Source organism: Vombatus ursinus, unplaced genomic scaffold (genome assembly GCF_900497805.2).
Source record: "Vombatus ursinus unplaced genomic scaffold, bare-nosed wombat genome assembly UNPS02006779.1, whole genome shotgun sequence".
NCBI lineage: Eukaryota > Metazoa > Chordata > Mammalia > Diprotodontia > Vombatidae > Vombatus > Vombatus ursinus.
The window spans coordinates 19,840,871-19,858,429 of NW_020946557.1; the positions used below are offsets into that span (position 1 = coordinate 19,840,871).

Consider the following 17,559-nt stretch of genomic DNA (forward strand, 5'->3'; position numbering starts at 1 on the left):
TTTTTGTCTAGGCAATGGGGTTAAGTGACTTGCCCAGGGTCACACAGCTAGAAGGTGTTATGTGTCTGAGGCCGGATTTGAACTCCTGAATCCCAGGCTGGTGCTCTATCCACTGTGCCACCTAACTGCCCCCAAAAGCTCTTAGTTCTTAAAAAAAAACAAACAAAAAAACCCTTTCTTTGTACTTATCTTTAATCTGCCTCCTTGTAACTTGTATTCTTTAGCACTAGTTCTGTCCACAAGTCATGTATATTTAGTCTAATTTCTCTTATACCTGACAGCTGTCCATATATTTAAAGAAGGGATTAGGTGTCCCCCTAAGTCTTTTTCTCTCCATTCTAGATATCCCTGATTCTTTCAACTTGTCTTTAGTTGGAAACTCCACACCACCTTGATCATGCTTTTTCAGTCATGCTCTAGTATGTCAATATCCTTCTTAATATGGGCCACCCTAGACTGAACATAATGTATTAAATGTGGTATAACCAAGGAAGAGTACAATGGTATAATTATCTCCATCATCCTAGACAGTATACATATTAATACAGTCTAAGATGGAAACTATATCTTGCTGTTGACTTATTCTCTCTCTGTTCTTTCAGCATAGAAGAAAGAAGTTCAAGCTTTTTCTGAAAGTAGTAGAGCCTCATGATGAAAAATGTTATCCACCTCTGGAGAAAGAACTGCTGGAGTCTGAGTGCAGATCAAAGCATACTTTTTTAAACATTTTTTGGAGTTGTTTTTTTTTTGAGGGGAAGAGTTCTGTGTTTTCTTTCACAACATGACTAATGTGGAAATACATTTTGCATGACTACACATGTATAATATCAAATTGCTTGCCTTCTCAATGAGAGAGGAGAGTGGGAGAGAATTTTGAACTTAAAATTTTAAAAAAACAAATGTTAAAAATTGTTTTTACATGTAATTGTAAAAACATTAAAACTGCTAAATCATTTATTTCATTGATGGGTAATAATATCAATAGATATAATAGGCTTAAAAAAAGAAAGTAGTAGAGTTTGAATTTTTTTCTTTGTTAGGATACCATAACCACTAGGATCCTGCTGACTAGTCAAAACATTATTCTGAAAATTTATTAGAGAGGCAATGTTGCATATTAGATAGAGCACTAGATTTGGGGTAAAGAGGGCCTAGTATGATTCACACCTTGGACACTTACTAGTTGTATGATGCTTGGTAAATCACTTAATCTCTCTCAGCCTCAGTTTCCTCATCTGCAAAATGGGGAGAGTAGTAACACCTTCCTTACTGGATCATTGTAAGGATCAAATGAAATGTTGTATATAAAGTATTATAAAAATATTAGAGTAGTAGCTAAATGCAAGCTGTTATTATTTAAATAAATAGAAACAATTAATTAGGATTTAATGAATGAATAAAAGTGCCACGTGCTAAGCAATATGCTGAAGATACAGAAAAAGATAGTCTCTGATCTCGAGGATTGAACATTCTAATTGGAGGATACATCGTATAAAAGAAAGCTATGCTTCAGAGATGATAGAAAGGCCCAGAAATTCTACGGGTTCAGCAGTGGCATGGATGGTAAGGCCTAGAAGTCCTTAGGTTATATAGGTAGTTAAATCCCGATGATTGTAGAGTATAGAGGCAGTGCTGTAGTAAGGCCTGGAGGATCCTGGGAAGATAGTAACAGGGCAGATGGTAAATCCTGGTGGTCTTCCATCTAATTAGAAGGAATGAAGTTGTTGATTTCTATCTCATTCAAATCCTATGAGCAGTCAAGCTCAAGTAGAGGAAGACAAAGGAGTAGGGAATTCTTCCTGCTGAACCACCTCATGGGTTCTGGTCAGCCCAAGCCAGGGAAAGCCTAGTAGTAAGTAGATTTCCCCAGTCTGAGTGGTGGATCTTCCTGATGCCCAGAAATCCCAGATGGGCTCTGGGAGGGCCCAGGGGGATAAGGGGAGAAGAGCAGAGCTGGTGGTGGCAACTCTTCCCTCCACTTAACCATTCCAGATTTAAGATGATAATTTTACAAATGTTGAAAATTGAGACAAACCCTGATGTGATTTGAGAAACAATGAGAAAAGTAATTTGTCTCTAAAATTCCCTGATGACTGTTTTACTGCTGCAGTAACTATAGTGCCTGAATGATTATTGTTCTTCCATTGAGTTAAGGCATCACCTCCAAAACTATACACACTGTTACCTATAAGGATAACCACATTAAGCACTTAGCAAGACTATTGAAGCTTGATTTATCAGCAGAAAACTAGGACAATGCTGTAGATAAAGTATACTTGGATTTTAATAAAAAAAATTAATAGTCTATCATGGCTGAATTAAGAGGAGTCAAGTGGTTCTATGTCTACTTGGAGGGAGGTCTCCATTGGAGTGCCTTAGGGACCTCCACTTGGTCTTGGGCTTTTAATATTTTTGTTAATGACTTTGATAGAGGAGTAGATGGCACACCCATAAGATTTGTAGATCACACACAGCTTGAAGGAAGAGCTGGCACCCTTATTTAAAAAGACTCTAAATGGTTAGAATGCTGGGCTAAATCAAATGATATAAAGTTTAATAGGGGTAAATGCAAAGTCATCCATGTATCAAATAAATCAACTTTACAATAACAAGATGGAGAAGTTACAGTTAGAGAGTAGGTGGTCTGAAAAATGATCTCATCGTCTAGTAGACCACAGAACCAATATGAGTCAAATGTGTGATATAGAAGCCCAAAAAGCAAATGTAATCTTGGGCTGCATTAAAAGTGACTTAGTATCCAGGATTAGGAAGGAAAAGTTCTGTCTCGGTCAGGCCACTTTTGGAGTATAGTGTTCAGTTATGGGGATCACAGTTTAAGATGGACGTTGTATATCCTGAAGAGAACAGCCCAGAACATGAAGGAGTCTGAGTTCATGCCATAGCTAGATCAGTTGGAGTGGGAGGGAGGCAAGTGGGATGATAACTGCATTCAGATATCTGAAGGGGTATCATGTAGGAGAAAGATTTATCCTGTTCTGTTTGGCCCAGAGCACAAAATCAGGACCAAGGTGTAGAAGTTGCAAAGAAATCAAATTCAAGATTGTTTTCACAATAATAATAGCTAACATCCATATTGCACTTTAATATTTTCAAAGCACTTTATCTGTCTTGGCTCATTTGCAAAGCTTCCTGACAGAGATATTACAAAATTGAATGTGTTGCCTCAAGAGATAGTGTCCTCCTCCCTATCCCAACCCACCCCCATTGAAGGATTTCAAGCAGTATAACCACTAAATAGATATTTTGTAGTGTGCTTTCTTTTCGGCGGGACATGTATGAGCTGAAGTAAATGACTGCCTAAATCCCTTCCAAGGCTAAGATTCTGTTTCTTCAAAATGGACCATGTGTTCACAGTGTGGTATATGTAGCTCAGGGCACCTAAAGGGTGCAGTGGATAGAGTGCCAGGCCTGGAGTCAGGAAGACCTGAGTTCAAATCCAGCCTCTGACATTTACTAGCTGTGTGACCTTGGGCAAGTCACTTAATCCTGTTTGCCTCAGCTTCCTCATCTGTAAAAAGAGCTGCAGAAGAAAATAGTAAACCACTCCAGTATCTTTGCCAAAGAACCTCAAATGGGGTCATAAAGAGTTGGACATGACTAAAACAACTGAATAACAGTAATACATAGCTCAGGTGGCTATATGCTTCTGACATAGCACTTATCCATCATTCTGAAAGAGAAACTTCTTACTAGAATAGAACAAGGGAAAGCATATAGATCACAGGTGCCTGAATATAAAGATTTTTCATCATGCCAACATTTGGGTTCCAAGACTTGAATAAAAATATGCAAACTTATACTCTTACTGATAAAAATGGAAATATTCACTGATTAACATCTTTGAGGCACTGGAAAAGTCATTAGTGACCACTGAAATTATGAATCATCTCTCATTAATCCATATGAATTACTCAGAGACTTGCAAATAACAGTTTGAAAATAAAAATAGATAATTATAAAAAAACTAAGTTATTCAAACCAGTATGAATAGCTCAATAGACCATCAATAGTAGATAAAAGACAGAATGACAACAATATAAATATTTTATTAACTTTTTAAACTGTATTTCTCTAGTGTCCTTGCCAAGAAAACCCCATGGACAGTACGATCCATGGGGTCATGAAGAGTTGGACACAATAGAATGACTGACCGTCAAAAACAAGAACAATTTCTTTTCATGCAATGTTCTTTTCAATAAAAGCGATTTATTGAATATATAACTAAATGTGATCTAATTTTTATGCTTTTATAAGACTTTTCCAACCCACAAATGAAGGCAAAAAACTTTTGCCATGCCATATATCCTGATGTGGTTTCAGAAGATATAGCTCCTGTTAATATAACTCAAAAACAAATAGTAACGGTAAATCAATTAACATTTATTGAGTACCCTCTAAGACTCTAGCACTGTGCTAGATTCTTGTGGGATACAAAAGAAATGAGAAACTGTTTCTAGCCTTCAAATAACTCACATTCTAATTAGGGAGGTGAAAAATGAACACGTCAGTCACTAACACTGGAGACATAAGGGGAACAGCCTTGTGAGTTTACTGATATAAAGAAATTCAAGAAGAAATTCTCTACTCCAGCACCTTCTCTGCAGCTCACAGTCATAGAGAATTGCTTAGACAGAGAACTGAGAGGTTAAATAACCTCCCCAAGATCATACAGCCAGTACATGTCAGAGGCAATGATTGAACACAGGCCTTTCTCTTATTAGACATGTAATTAAATTTTCATGAAGAAAATAGAATAAGTGGCATCGAGAACCCTTTCTAATCATCTAATAAGTTGTTATTTTTATGGAATTTTGTGCCAAGGCAAAATGAGAAGTAAATGTAATTACATAAGATTTTTTCAAATGCTTTTGCTTCAGTAACCAGCTATTCATTCAAGGAAGATAGTTTGTAACTCGACACAAAATATATAGCAGTGACCTATAGGAATTTGTGGTAGATAGTAAAAACTAGACACAGTTCTGAAACGAGTTAGGGGGATGGATTAGATGACCTCTAAAGTCTTTCCCAGTTCCAAATCTACGATCCTTAAAATATGAAGGTTGCTAGCTAATAGAAGGGAAAATATTGACTGATAAATAAAAAAGAAAAATTCATTTAAAAGGAGAGGGTATGTATTGGGCTAGAGAGTGAGATTAGGAATAGTTTCTCGGAAGAAGTTGGCCTTAAATTGCAATTTCAAGGAAAATAAAGTTATGATGAATTGACCAAGTCAAAATCTTAAGGGCAGGAGAATGAGAACTATGTGCAGGACTATCTACTTGAGAAAAAAAAAAAAAGAAAGTAGAAGATCTGAGGACTGAATTAGCTGAGGAATCAAGGCTATGTAAACCTGGCACGAGCAAAGCATGAATCTACCGTAACATTCTTTTTTCTGATTTCATTAAGACAAGAACAGAAGAAAACAATCAATACTTTGTTTCGTGGTTTGAATTTATACTTAGTTAAGTGTGTCCTTTCTTCAACTAGCAAAAAGGTACTGTGAACAAACCCAGTCTAGTTATGGTGGAATTCTCTCTGCTTTAAGATTTTTCCTCTAAAAACAAGAAATTTGAGCCTTTAATCCAAATATATATCTTAGTAGATGCCACCCTTCCTTTTTCTGAGTAGATCTTTTATTTCTTCAGGCAAAATCTCATTGTCAAACAATAAATAATTCATCTCCATTTTTTCACTAAAAAAAAAAAGCATAAGATTTATTCAAATAGCTTTCTCAACTGAAGGTTTATGCCAAAGCCTTGGTTGATAATGTGAATGTCAACCTCATTTTCAGGTTAAAATTTGACACAGAAAGACTTATTCTAAAAAGTTTTTAGAAGGGGAAAGACACATTTGTACGTGGAATAATGCAAAATTTTAAATGTCAAGAGACTTAAGAATTTTGAGCATACAGAAATGCTTCAAAGTTAGTTTTTTAGTTCTGATTTATTTTCTGTATTTGTTTTGCCCTTTAACCCATTTTCAAAGTTTTTGCTACCTATGGTATAGTATAAATTTCATTTGTAACATATAGCAAACATCACAATTCCAGAAGCCACATTCTTACTTTCTTTTTGACTTTAGAAAATATTCCTCACTAGCAGATAATTGTCCAGTTGTCCAGGAAATTGTACTTGCTGAAAACTAAATACCCACTCAGTAGTTCAGATTTTATATCATTATAGACCATAGATAGTGGTAGCCAACAAATTTTAATACCACATTTGTTTTATCTTTCTGTCACTATTAGGAAGAAGATTCATAATCACACCTTCCCCAGAGTATAGTGCATGAAAGAAAGCACAAGAAAAGTTTATTGCCAGTGTTTGTGGGATCATTATGCAAGGGAGAAAAACATATAAATTTGCAATTGTCTTAACTACTTCCTGATGTAAGTCCACACTGGACAGACAAGATTATTCCTTACTTAAAATAAACAGCAAATTATCCAGTGTGAATCCCCTATAGCAGATGTGAATACTCGATTGTCCTCAAATATGGGTGTCTTTGGCACATCTTCAATTAAGCCAACAATGTAGAAAGTGTACTCCTGGTTGATTTTGTTCTACCACTGTTGAAAATGATATAGCAATAATTATTTCATCTGAGGTTTTCTTGCTTTGTTTATTACACACCTGTTCCCCAAAACAGCAATTCGTAGTTTAAAAAAAAAGTTTAGGAAAAAATGTTTCATGTACTTTTGTATATAATTCAAATTTAAAAGAAAATAAAAAACTTTTCAGGTTCATTTATATATTTAAGTTTTAAGGTTCTGGACCCTTATTTTCTTGTTTTTTTCCAGTGATTTTAATTACAGTTACCTAACATGGTTTTGGCAGCAAAATTATCCTAAAGCAAAAGCATCAGGACTAATAAGATAAAAAAGATTCAAAAGATTTTTAAGGGAAAAAAAAGCTAAACCTTACTCAAAACAAGATGACACCTGAAAACATAGATCCAGTCCAGTGAAAAGAGTCCTGGATTTGAAGTAAGATGGCCTGGCTTAAAGGCATGTCTCTGCCATAAGAACTACCTAGAGGCTGGTAGTGCAGTGGCTAGAGCTCAGGGTCTGGAGACAGCAAGACCTGAGTACAAATCCAACCTCATTTACTAGCTGTGTGACCCTGGGTAAGTCACAATCTCTGTCTCAGTTTCCTCAATGGTAAAAATGAGGGAAATAATAGCACCTAACTCACAGGGTTGTTGTGAGAATCAAATGAGATATTTATGAAGTACTTAGCATAGTGCCTGCTACGTAATAGGTGCTTACTAAATGCTTTTTTCCTGCCTTCTATTTATTGTCTGTTTGGACAGTGATCTGTAAAATGATAGATAACCTCCAATGTCCCTTCCAAATCCAATCTATGATACATGATCAAATCTGAAATCTTCAAGTATTACCAAGTCAACAAGGGCCAAATATGAGTGGATTTTTTTTTCCCCAAAGAAACAACTTTTCAAAATGGAACCTTGTCTGCCTTCTTAGCACTCTATCTCACACTGTTGCTTCAAAGGCATATTTATTAAATTATTACCTATTTCAAATGCCAGCAATAGAGAACATTTTTCTTTTATTGAAATACTTAGATATAAATGCCTAAAATTCTTTATTGGTGGAGGTGAATAGGAGCTAGACAAATGAACTTATAGATTATGATGAAATACCAAGACAGCTCCTTCTGACCAAAATCATCACCAAGAAGCATCACAGAATCATGCTTTTTGCTTGAGAAATTCATTACAGGATAACTACAAATCACATAGAATTATTTTAATAACTTTACTCACATTTTCAATACAGCTTTAGAGATATTACTTTCCATGAAAAACTACCTCTCTGCATCATTTCATTTAAAAGAAGCTCTTTCAATAAAATATCTTGTATCACTAGAGAGGGCACCATTCCAAAAGAGCTGCTATTTGATTTGGTTCTAGTTGATATATCTGAAATTATTTTGGACCATACTAAAGACACTAAAAAAATGGGTATGGGGGAAAAGCACAAGTTTTTCTTTTGTTGGAATGCTAAAGCCTATGAAATGCTAAAATGAGAAAATAGAAGGCTAAACTTCAGAATTAGGATTTGGCACTTTCTACTGGCCGTGCCTCTGATTAAATTAAGCCTGCAAAAATAATTAAATGCAATTAGCCATAAAATAATTATATTGGCATTAAAACAGAGAAAACATTTGCAATATAAATTCTCAAACCTGCACTGGATCCATAAAATGCATGACCACACAATATATAACTCACTAAACATCAGTATTTGTAAAATTGTTTCAGAGACCTTTGAGGCAAAGCTTTACTTTCATCTAGTGAATGGTTTCATATCCCCAATTTGAATAGAGCAACCCTACCCAAAGATGAACATGAGTATCACACTGATTATTTGTTTCTTTTACTCAGTTATTTTAATAATTAAGTTTTAATAGTCTCAAAACAGCTGCTAGTAAATAGTAATGAAATGTAGTTAAGATTCACTACTATAAGGATCGGGGCAGCTGGGTAGTACAGTGGATAGAGCACTGGCCCTGGAGTGAGAAGGATCTGGGTTCCAATCTGGACTCAGACATTTATTAGCTGTGTGACCTTGGGCAAGTCACTTAACCCTGTTTGCCTCAGTTTCCTCATCTGTAAAATGAGATGAAGAAGGGAATGGCAAACCACTTCAGTATCTTTACCAAGAAAACTCCAAATGGAGTCACAAAGGATTGGACATGATTAATAGACCAACCAAAGACAACTCTAAGGATCACTGTGGTTTAGGGAAAAGAGCATCAGCTTTGCATTCAGAACATTTAAGTTCAAATTCTGGCTGTAATGTTAACTTCCTATGGGATCTTGGAATTAAGGTCCTTCTGTGGAGCTTAATTTTCTCATCTATAGGTAGAATAAGGTAGTTGGACTAGAATAGTTCTAAAGTTTTTTGAAACACTAAATTCTATGACTCTAAAATAACATTATCCTTAGGATCCCTGGGGCAAGTCCTTTTTGAGGGTTTGGAAAATATGGACTAAATTCACCACAGTATTTAACCATTGGAAAGTATTAGGTGATAGTGGTTTAAATGATGGATTAAAGGATGGAGAGTAAAGAGGTGATGGGGGATTTTTAGACATGACACTGTTCTTCAGATCTCCATTAATATCCATGCAATATATGTTCACAGTTTGCTTGTTTTTTTTTCCTTCTTCACATTATCTAGAGATTTCATGCAGCTGAGATTTTCAGCAGGTGGAGGCCCTGTTAGAATAACTGTTCTGAGAGTTTCTTCCCATTACAAAAGAGTACCCTCAATACTTCTGACAGATACAACAGTCATGGAAATAAAGGGTTGCCCAGTTAACCCCAGGTATGTGGGTGACTTAAAAAATTGTGGGTAGGTGGTAAGAAAGTTTTTACAGGATCTCTCTGAAGTAATCAAGGCTTTTCTGTATCAGTCATTTAATTAATGATGTATTAACATTGTTGTAACAGAAACCATATATTGAAATTTTGAGCCTGGTCAGTAGAAGCATTATTTAGAAACCCAGCAAATACAGGCATTGATATAGCCAGAGGAGAAAGGCTTCTTTGAGAGAACAAGTCTGTCAGGGATGGACTTAAGGTATAGAATTATACTTACATTTTTGACCAAGTAGGGGTTTGTTTTGCTTGATTATCCTTATTTGTTATAAAGATTGTGTTTTTCTTTTTATATTGGGAGGGAGATATTGATGTGAGAGGATGGCAGTGTTGCCAAAAAAGACAAAAGACGAAAAGATGGATCATTGCAGTACTATGAGCATAAGGGAACTGAAGCAAGTCCTGAAGGTGACACGAACAAGCAATAAAACATTGGAAGCAAAATGTGGAATTTATTATATACTTTAAAAAAAGTGAAGCTATACTCATATGCATACTCTTTTTCTGTTCTACTTTGTACATGGAAATATTCCTTCTTTTTGGTGTTCGTTAGACTTAGGATTAAAAATTAAAAATGAATAAAAAGGGGTAAAGAAGGGGAAAGCAACCCCTTGCTTTACAGAGCTTCATCTTTCATGCCCTAAGATGAATCACTAGTTTCTATTTGCATTAGCCTTGCAGGTGCATTTATCTTGCATTTATTGCAATGATGCAGAATTTTATCATTGTCTAGCCTGTGGTCTATTTCGCTAGCCTTGAAATGAGGGCAAGGCTGGGAAGAGTTTTAAAGAACAAAGACAAAGAAGTATGTGTACTTTCTCACTCTGAATGTAATGAAAGCCAGTTTCTAAGATGGTTACTCAAAACGAAAGAAGGAAGATTCTAGGTGTGGTGATGAACTCCTGTAATCTCTGCAACTGGGGAGGCAGAAGCTGGTGGATCACTTGAGCTGGGGGCTCTGAGCAGCAGGAGGACTAAAGCTGATTAAGTCCTCATTAACTAAATTCAGCACCATTATGATGAACCTCCAGTATCTGGGGACCCCCGCACTACCTAATGTGGGGCAAACTAGTGCAAGTCAAAAATGGAGCAGGTTAGAGCTTCCATGCTGATGAGTGGTGAGATCAGGCAGGAAGGAAGACACAGGTCCCCTCTCTGTTTGCCTCAATAATAGCAGCATACCAAATTATACATAAATAGTAGCTGTCACACTAAGCAAAATTATTTAAAAGCCCTTCATGCCAAGATTAGACAGTGATATTTTCAGGTTCACCAATGGAAGTGTACATTGTTAAAGAATCACAGGAAGGTCTAAATGAGGTAAAGGCAAAAGAATGGGTAACTCTAAGAAAGGCAGTAGATGGAATGTTAAGCATGTTATGCTTTAGGGTGAGGGAGTAGAGCTATGAATCAGGCCAAGATGGCGAGAGTAAGAAAGAAGTTGTTTCTGTCAATAATAGAGAGAGTAGAGTCTAAAAATGGAAAGTACAGAAATGTCTTTGCTGATGAGAGAGATCTTGGGGAAAGATCATGGAAACAAATCCCTCATTAAGAATGGATATGTTGTAGGTGGGTACTATTGTCATAAATCACAAGTAGATATATGAAACAGTGAATAACTTGGGGAATAGATGGATATTGTGTGTATACAAATACATACATACTAAATTATATACTAAGGATAGCCACCATACTAAGCAATAATGTTTTAAAATCCCCTTGTGCCATCTATATATATATATACTCACACATCTATTTTATATATATATATATATGCATATTTATGTCCATACATATTATAAAAGTTCTTGATCGGTACAATACACTTTTAATCTTAGTCCCTAAGAGGGAAAGAAAGGAAGGAAGGAAGGAAGGGAGAAAGAGAGAGAGACAGACAGGGAGGGAAAGAAGGAAGGAGGGAGGGAGGAAAGGAAGGGGAAGGAAAGAAGGGAGGGAATGAGGAAAGAAGGATGGGAAGAAAAAAAGGAGAGAAAGAAGGGAGGGATAAGGGAAGAAAGGGTGGAAGAAAGAGAGAAATGAGAGAAAGAAAGGCAAAAAGAACATTTCCTTTCCAATCTCCTCTCACATTCCATATTCCAAATACCTTTTAAGCTTAGTGGTGGTCCATAATAATGGAATTTTCCTATGGGGTCAGACATTACCTGGAAGCCCTCTTTACAGCAATAGTACTTGAGGGATGTCCAAATGTCTCCTCATTTTTAGGATTCAAGGTGGGGTTTATTTTGTTTTCCTTCTTCCCAATGTCTCTGTCTCTCTGACTACAACTCCTACAACTCTCTAAACCCTTCCCCAATGTGCTTAATAATTAAGCAAGAAGTCTCCTCAGTCTCCTGACATGGAAGAAAACTCTGGATGACCCATTAGAACAGTTCTTCCAATAATAAACAGGAGAAGCTTTCAGATGAGCAAATCAATATGGAAGGCAAAGAGAAAGAAGATTGGCAACCAGGAGTAATCTCCTGTGCCAGTTATCTGTCAAGGTAAAATCTTCTGAAGCTCTCTGACAGGATTTAACTCAAGTGGAACCTTATAGAGCCTCAGATCCAATTGATATATGTTATGAGAATAGAAAAAAAGCCTTTAACTGAGATGAGGAGATGGAAATCTTTAAATCTGGTTGACCTTAAAATTATTTTTAATGATCTTTTAAAACCTTATTTTAATAAAATATGTTAGTAACCGGAAGAATCCATAATCTTCACTATTACAGTATCACGCAAAAAGTGATAATGATGACAATGGTATTATTAACAATTATGACATCAAGTTAAGTTAGAATCAGAAACTATCTCCTGAATGGCAGAAAGGAGAAATTATATAGTGTAGTGGAAAGAACATTGGCCTGGGGAGTCAGGACATCTAGGTTCTGGTCTTTGTCTTTCTACTGACTTATTGTGTGTCTTCGAACAAATCCTGATGTCTCCATATATAAAATGGGGACAGCATTACAGGTCTTCTCAAGCCCCTTTCAGTTCCATTATTCTATAAATTAAAAGAATTCCAAAAACTTTACAAGTCACATGGAGGCATTTTTATCCTTATCTTCCTCCTTCAATAATTAAACACTTCTGGAAATTTGCCTTTTAGCTAATTTAGCTTCTAGGTTGTTCTGAATCAGCAGGGGATTCAGTAATGAAAAGGCAGCATAATGTAAGAGTCCTGCATATGTTGGCAAAGATGTCAAAATGGAAGCAATCAATGTTAGAATAGCTGTAAGACAATCAAACATACACTGTGTATAGAGCTGTGAAATGGTTCACAGTGGATAGCTTTTCACCAGTGATCCCATTACTTGCCACATACTCCGAGAGGTAAAAGACAGAAAGAAAGGCTCAATATATGATGGAAAATTCATAACAGCACCTTTTGTGGAAGCAAAGAACTGAGAAAGAAATGAGTGCTCATCACTTGGGAATGGCTGAACAAAATGAGTTAATAAATGTAATTGAATATTACCGTGAAGAAACTGGAGGAATTCAGAGAAACATGGCAAGATTTTATGAACTGATAAAGAGTAAAATAAGCAGGCTCAGAATATGAGCAATAACTGCAATAATGTAAATGAAAAGAATAAGAAAAAGAAGTCAAACACTGGGTAATGGCAATGACATGTATTGATCTCAGAGAACTGATAATAAAGCTCACTGCCCTTCTTAGCAGAGCCATATGATTTCAGACATAGTTACTGTATCAGGTGTTTTTTCTTAGCTATTTTTTTCCCTTCAGAATGATATAGGGTTCTATTCTAGAGTAATGGGGGGTGGAATTGGATATATCCAAAAATGACTGTCATACATGAAAATGTGTAAACAGCAAAGGAAATAAGGAAGCTTCACTTAGACAATTCGTATTTCAACCCCTACCTTTATATGGTGTAGCCTTAGATAAGTCATCCAACCTTTTGGGGCCTCAATTTTCTCATTTGTAAAAAAGGAAAGGAATGCTTACCCTCACAGGCACCTTCTGAGGAAGGCATTTTGTAAACCTTAAGGCACCATAAAAATATGAATTTCTATTCTGGAAAAAAAAGAAGCAATTTAGCATTCTGATCTTTCAAAAATAGCTTGGCCCTTCAAAAATCACCTAGTTGACATGCTCCATGGTTCTGCATAAGATTTCTGTTCAGCCACGTCTTCATAAGGAGATTCCATGACAGAATATGAGATAGGACCAAATCAGAGCCACAGAGTTCTCATTCACGCCTAGATACATGGATACTCTACTGGGAATTTCCACCCTATGACATCAATCCACTTTGTAGATGTGGTCAGATTATTTATTGTGAGGGCTAAAATAGAATCAATGCATCCTCATCCTTTAGTCTTTACCAGATCGTATCAGAGGCTTCCCTTTTGCCTTTAGCAGCTGACATTTGTTAATATCTTGAAGCAGAAAAAAATTGTACCTAGTGCTATATCTACATTTTGAAATTAAAAGTTGATCCAGGAAATTAAATTCAACTAACGTTATCAAGCACTTATGGTGTGTCAAGACCTATATTAGACAAAAATAGAAGTCTTTGTTTTCAAGAAGCTCATGTTCAATGTGGGAAGGGGGGATACAATATGAATACAAGTAAGTAAATATAATAAAAGTAATTTCGTGAGAGAGAGAATGCTAATGCCTGGGAGGATGAGTAAAAGTTTGGGGATGTGAGGTGGCACCTGGTCTGTACTTTCAGAAAGCCAGGAAACAGAGGGGAAGAAGGAGTGCATTCTAGCTTGGCATGTCGAGGGAAGAGGGGGAGGGAGGGGTAACTTGTTCATTGACACAAAGTAGAATCAAATATAAAAATATTGACTACTGTTGATTCTCTGAATTGTGAAAGTTAACATGGGGCTAAATAACAAAGATTTCATGAACAGAGTATCTTTTAATAGAATAAATATTCATTTAATAAGCATTATTTCTATCAATTTTCATTGATAAGGCTGATTTCTAATAGGCCATAATTTGCTTAGCAGCAATTAATTCTTAGAAATTTCAAAGTGTTCTGTATCCATCAACAGATACTCAATAAATAATTTTATTTTGTTGTGGGCTTTAATTTGGCACAAAAAACAGTTTCCAACATTAAAATTCTCATGAACATTTTGCAACTCAGATAGGACACTTTGACATAAAATTCATCAAGAATGTCTTACCACTTCTCCAGGAGCGAAAGTTGTCAGACTCTACCAGGGATATAAGAATGTCATCAACTTTCTCTTATCTAGACTGGCATAGAAGTTCCACTAGTCCAGAAAAAGGAAATTTCCAGTCTTTGTCCTTTCTCCTTCCCCGTCCATAATAAGGTATCATTCTGGTTATTGTCATAAATTTTCAGAGTTATAAGAGATTCTGGTTAGATGGCATAGCATATGGAATAGAGAGCTGCTTTTAGAGTCAGAAAGACCTGGTTCAAGCCCTGCCTCTGACAATATACTGGCTGTGTGACAATAAGCAGGTCATTTGACCACTCAGTGTACCCAGATAACTCTTTAAGACTGTCAAGTTAGAGAGAACTGGCTGCACTGCAAATTAATAGAGGGAAATTCCATGCCAGGAGTTTCCTACATAAATAAAATAACAGGTGGAGAGAGAGAGAGAGAGAGAGAGAGAGAGAGAGAGAGAGAGAGAAGGGGGCCTTTAAGATCAACCACTTTGTTTCTCAGTTGAAAGAATTAAAGATAAATTTTGTTACAATTCTCTTAATTTAAATTCCAATTCAGCATAGTAGCTTTGCTTTCAATTTCTCATTCAGCTCTTTGGCAATTTAAGTTCTAATGTGGATTCCCTATAGCAAGATGAAATGTAATAGGGATAAAAATAAAGTAGTGTGGTTAGTGTCTGGGGCCATATTTGACTTTAGGTGTTCCTGATTCTAGGCCCAGTGTTCTATCCATTATGCCACCCAGCTGCCCCTGGTACCTAGCCTCATGATCTTGAATTCAACTTGTATGCTTGTTTTAAGTTTTTAGCTTTCATCTATCTGGGGCAGGTAGATGGCTCAGTAGATAAAGTGCGGGGCCTGGAGTCAGGAAGACCTGAGTTCAAACCCAGCCTCAAATACATATTAGCTATGTGACCCTGGGCAAGTCACTTAACCCTATTTGCCTCAATTTCTCCACCTATAAAATGAGCTGGAGAAGGAAATGGCAAACCACTCCAATATCTTTGCCAGGAAAACCCCAAAGGGGTAACAAAGAGTGGGACATGACTGAAAAAATGACTGAATAATAACTGAATCTGGACTATTAATAACTGGGTCTCTGTTTTTCATCTCATGGACTTTCCAATGGGGTTACAAATTCCTCTGGACCAAGGGCTATGTATTATGCTGCTGAGGATTATAAGTGATCCCATGTCACCCTGTATTTTTGCACTCTCAGCATGGTTCAAAAGAAATAACACTATATTTAGAGTAATTGTCAGTCTAGAGCTGGAAGAGAGATTACAGACTTTCTGTCCAAAACTCTTATTTTTCAAATAAGGAAATCTAGGATCAGGGAAGCTAAGAGATTTATTCAAGATCACCCAAGTGGTAAGCTTCACAAGCAGGATTTAAATGTGGATTCTCTAACTCCAGAGCTGATACTCATTCATTGTACCATGCTGAATCGGAGGATTTGGATGTGATTTCCAGCTTTGTTGCCTCATACATGTAGGATTTAGACAAAAGTCACTTTGGGTCTCAGTTCCCTCACTTTTAAAAATGAAGGCTAGATTAAAAATGAAGAACTAGATTGTATATTTGTTTGCATGTTATCTCCCCTGTTAGACTGTAAGTTCCTTGAGGGCCGGGACTATCTTTCACATTTTTTTGCATCCCCAGAACTAAGTATAGCACCTGACATATAGTAGGTACATAATAAATGTTTATTTATTGATAGGTTGTTTACCTCCAATATTTTGTCCAATTATATTTGTAAACCTATGATTCCCCTTGAGTTAAAAGTATGGTCTGTGACTATGGAATCATCCCATAAAAAAAAATAATTACAGACTTTAACCCAAGAATAAGATTCAAGTCAATTGGCCCTCTGTAGAAATGGCACCATGATCCTTCCAGTTACTTAGGCTTATAACCTTAGAGTTACTTTTGCTCTTTTTTTCATCATCACATCTTTCCTCCAACCAGATGTCAAGTCCTGTTGCCATTACATGTGCATTAGCTCTTGCCTCTAACTTGTCTTCACTCCCATGACAGCCATCCTAGTTCCATTACTTCTCATGTAGATCATCAGATACATTTACCTGTGGCAAATTCAGTAGGCAATGGGACGAGTAGAAGGAATGCCAAGATAGAGTCTAACCATTAGTGAAATCATACCAGGAGAGCGAACAGCCCATCTGCCAGAGAATTTGACCCTCATCCCCAAGGAGGTTGATAGATAGGGCAGGCACTGGAGAAGAATTCCATAGTAATGAAATCCTGTTGCTGATGGCTTGGGGATGGTCATGTCATGCAGCAATGCAGGTCAACGAGGAATAAAAAGTCAGATATGAGGACAGCAACCTCTGAAGGGAGGATGTGTGCTCCTTGGAGGTCAATACTATGGGATAAAGCCCTAGTTACTCTATGCTAATTCTAATGGACAATTCTAATGGTCTTACAAATGGTATTCCTGTTTTGAGTCAATCCCCTCTGCATTCTGTTTTCCACACTAATTCCCAAGTAACCTTCCTATTATGCCACCATGATTTTCATATCACTCTTCTCAAAAAGTTTCAGTGATACCTCATTGTATATTAAATAAAGCTAAAGTTCTTGATCCTGAGGATCAAGGCCCTCCACAGGGTTTTGATCTTTCCATTGTACTTTTTGTCGCCTATTTTTGTCCCCTATTATGTCATAAAACTCATCTCTTTTTCATACCCTTGTTCATGCAAATTCCCACTCCTCCTGCCCCAACCCATTTGTAATAGATTCCCCTCTATCCCGAGTATTGAACTTCCCCCCCTTCTTTCAAGGTCTGACTCCAATGTCATTTCCTCCAATAAGCCTTCCCTTAACCTTTCCCCTATTATTCCCCCTCAGATGTTTCTTGGCATTTTCTCTGGCTCTGCTTTATACCCATCTCTTTCTACCATTCTACCATACCTGGCAGACCATTTGTTTGTTTGTGTGTG

General features: G+C 36.6%; 1 protein-coding gene across 3 annotated transcripts in view; it reads right to left on the reverse strand.

Annotated features, from left to right (window-relative positions):
- Nucleotides 1–17,559, reverse strand: part of THEMIS (thymocyte selection associated) — a 216,115-nt gene that overhangs the window by 197,452 nt on the left and 1,104 nt on the right. The window lies entirely within an intron of this gene.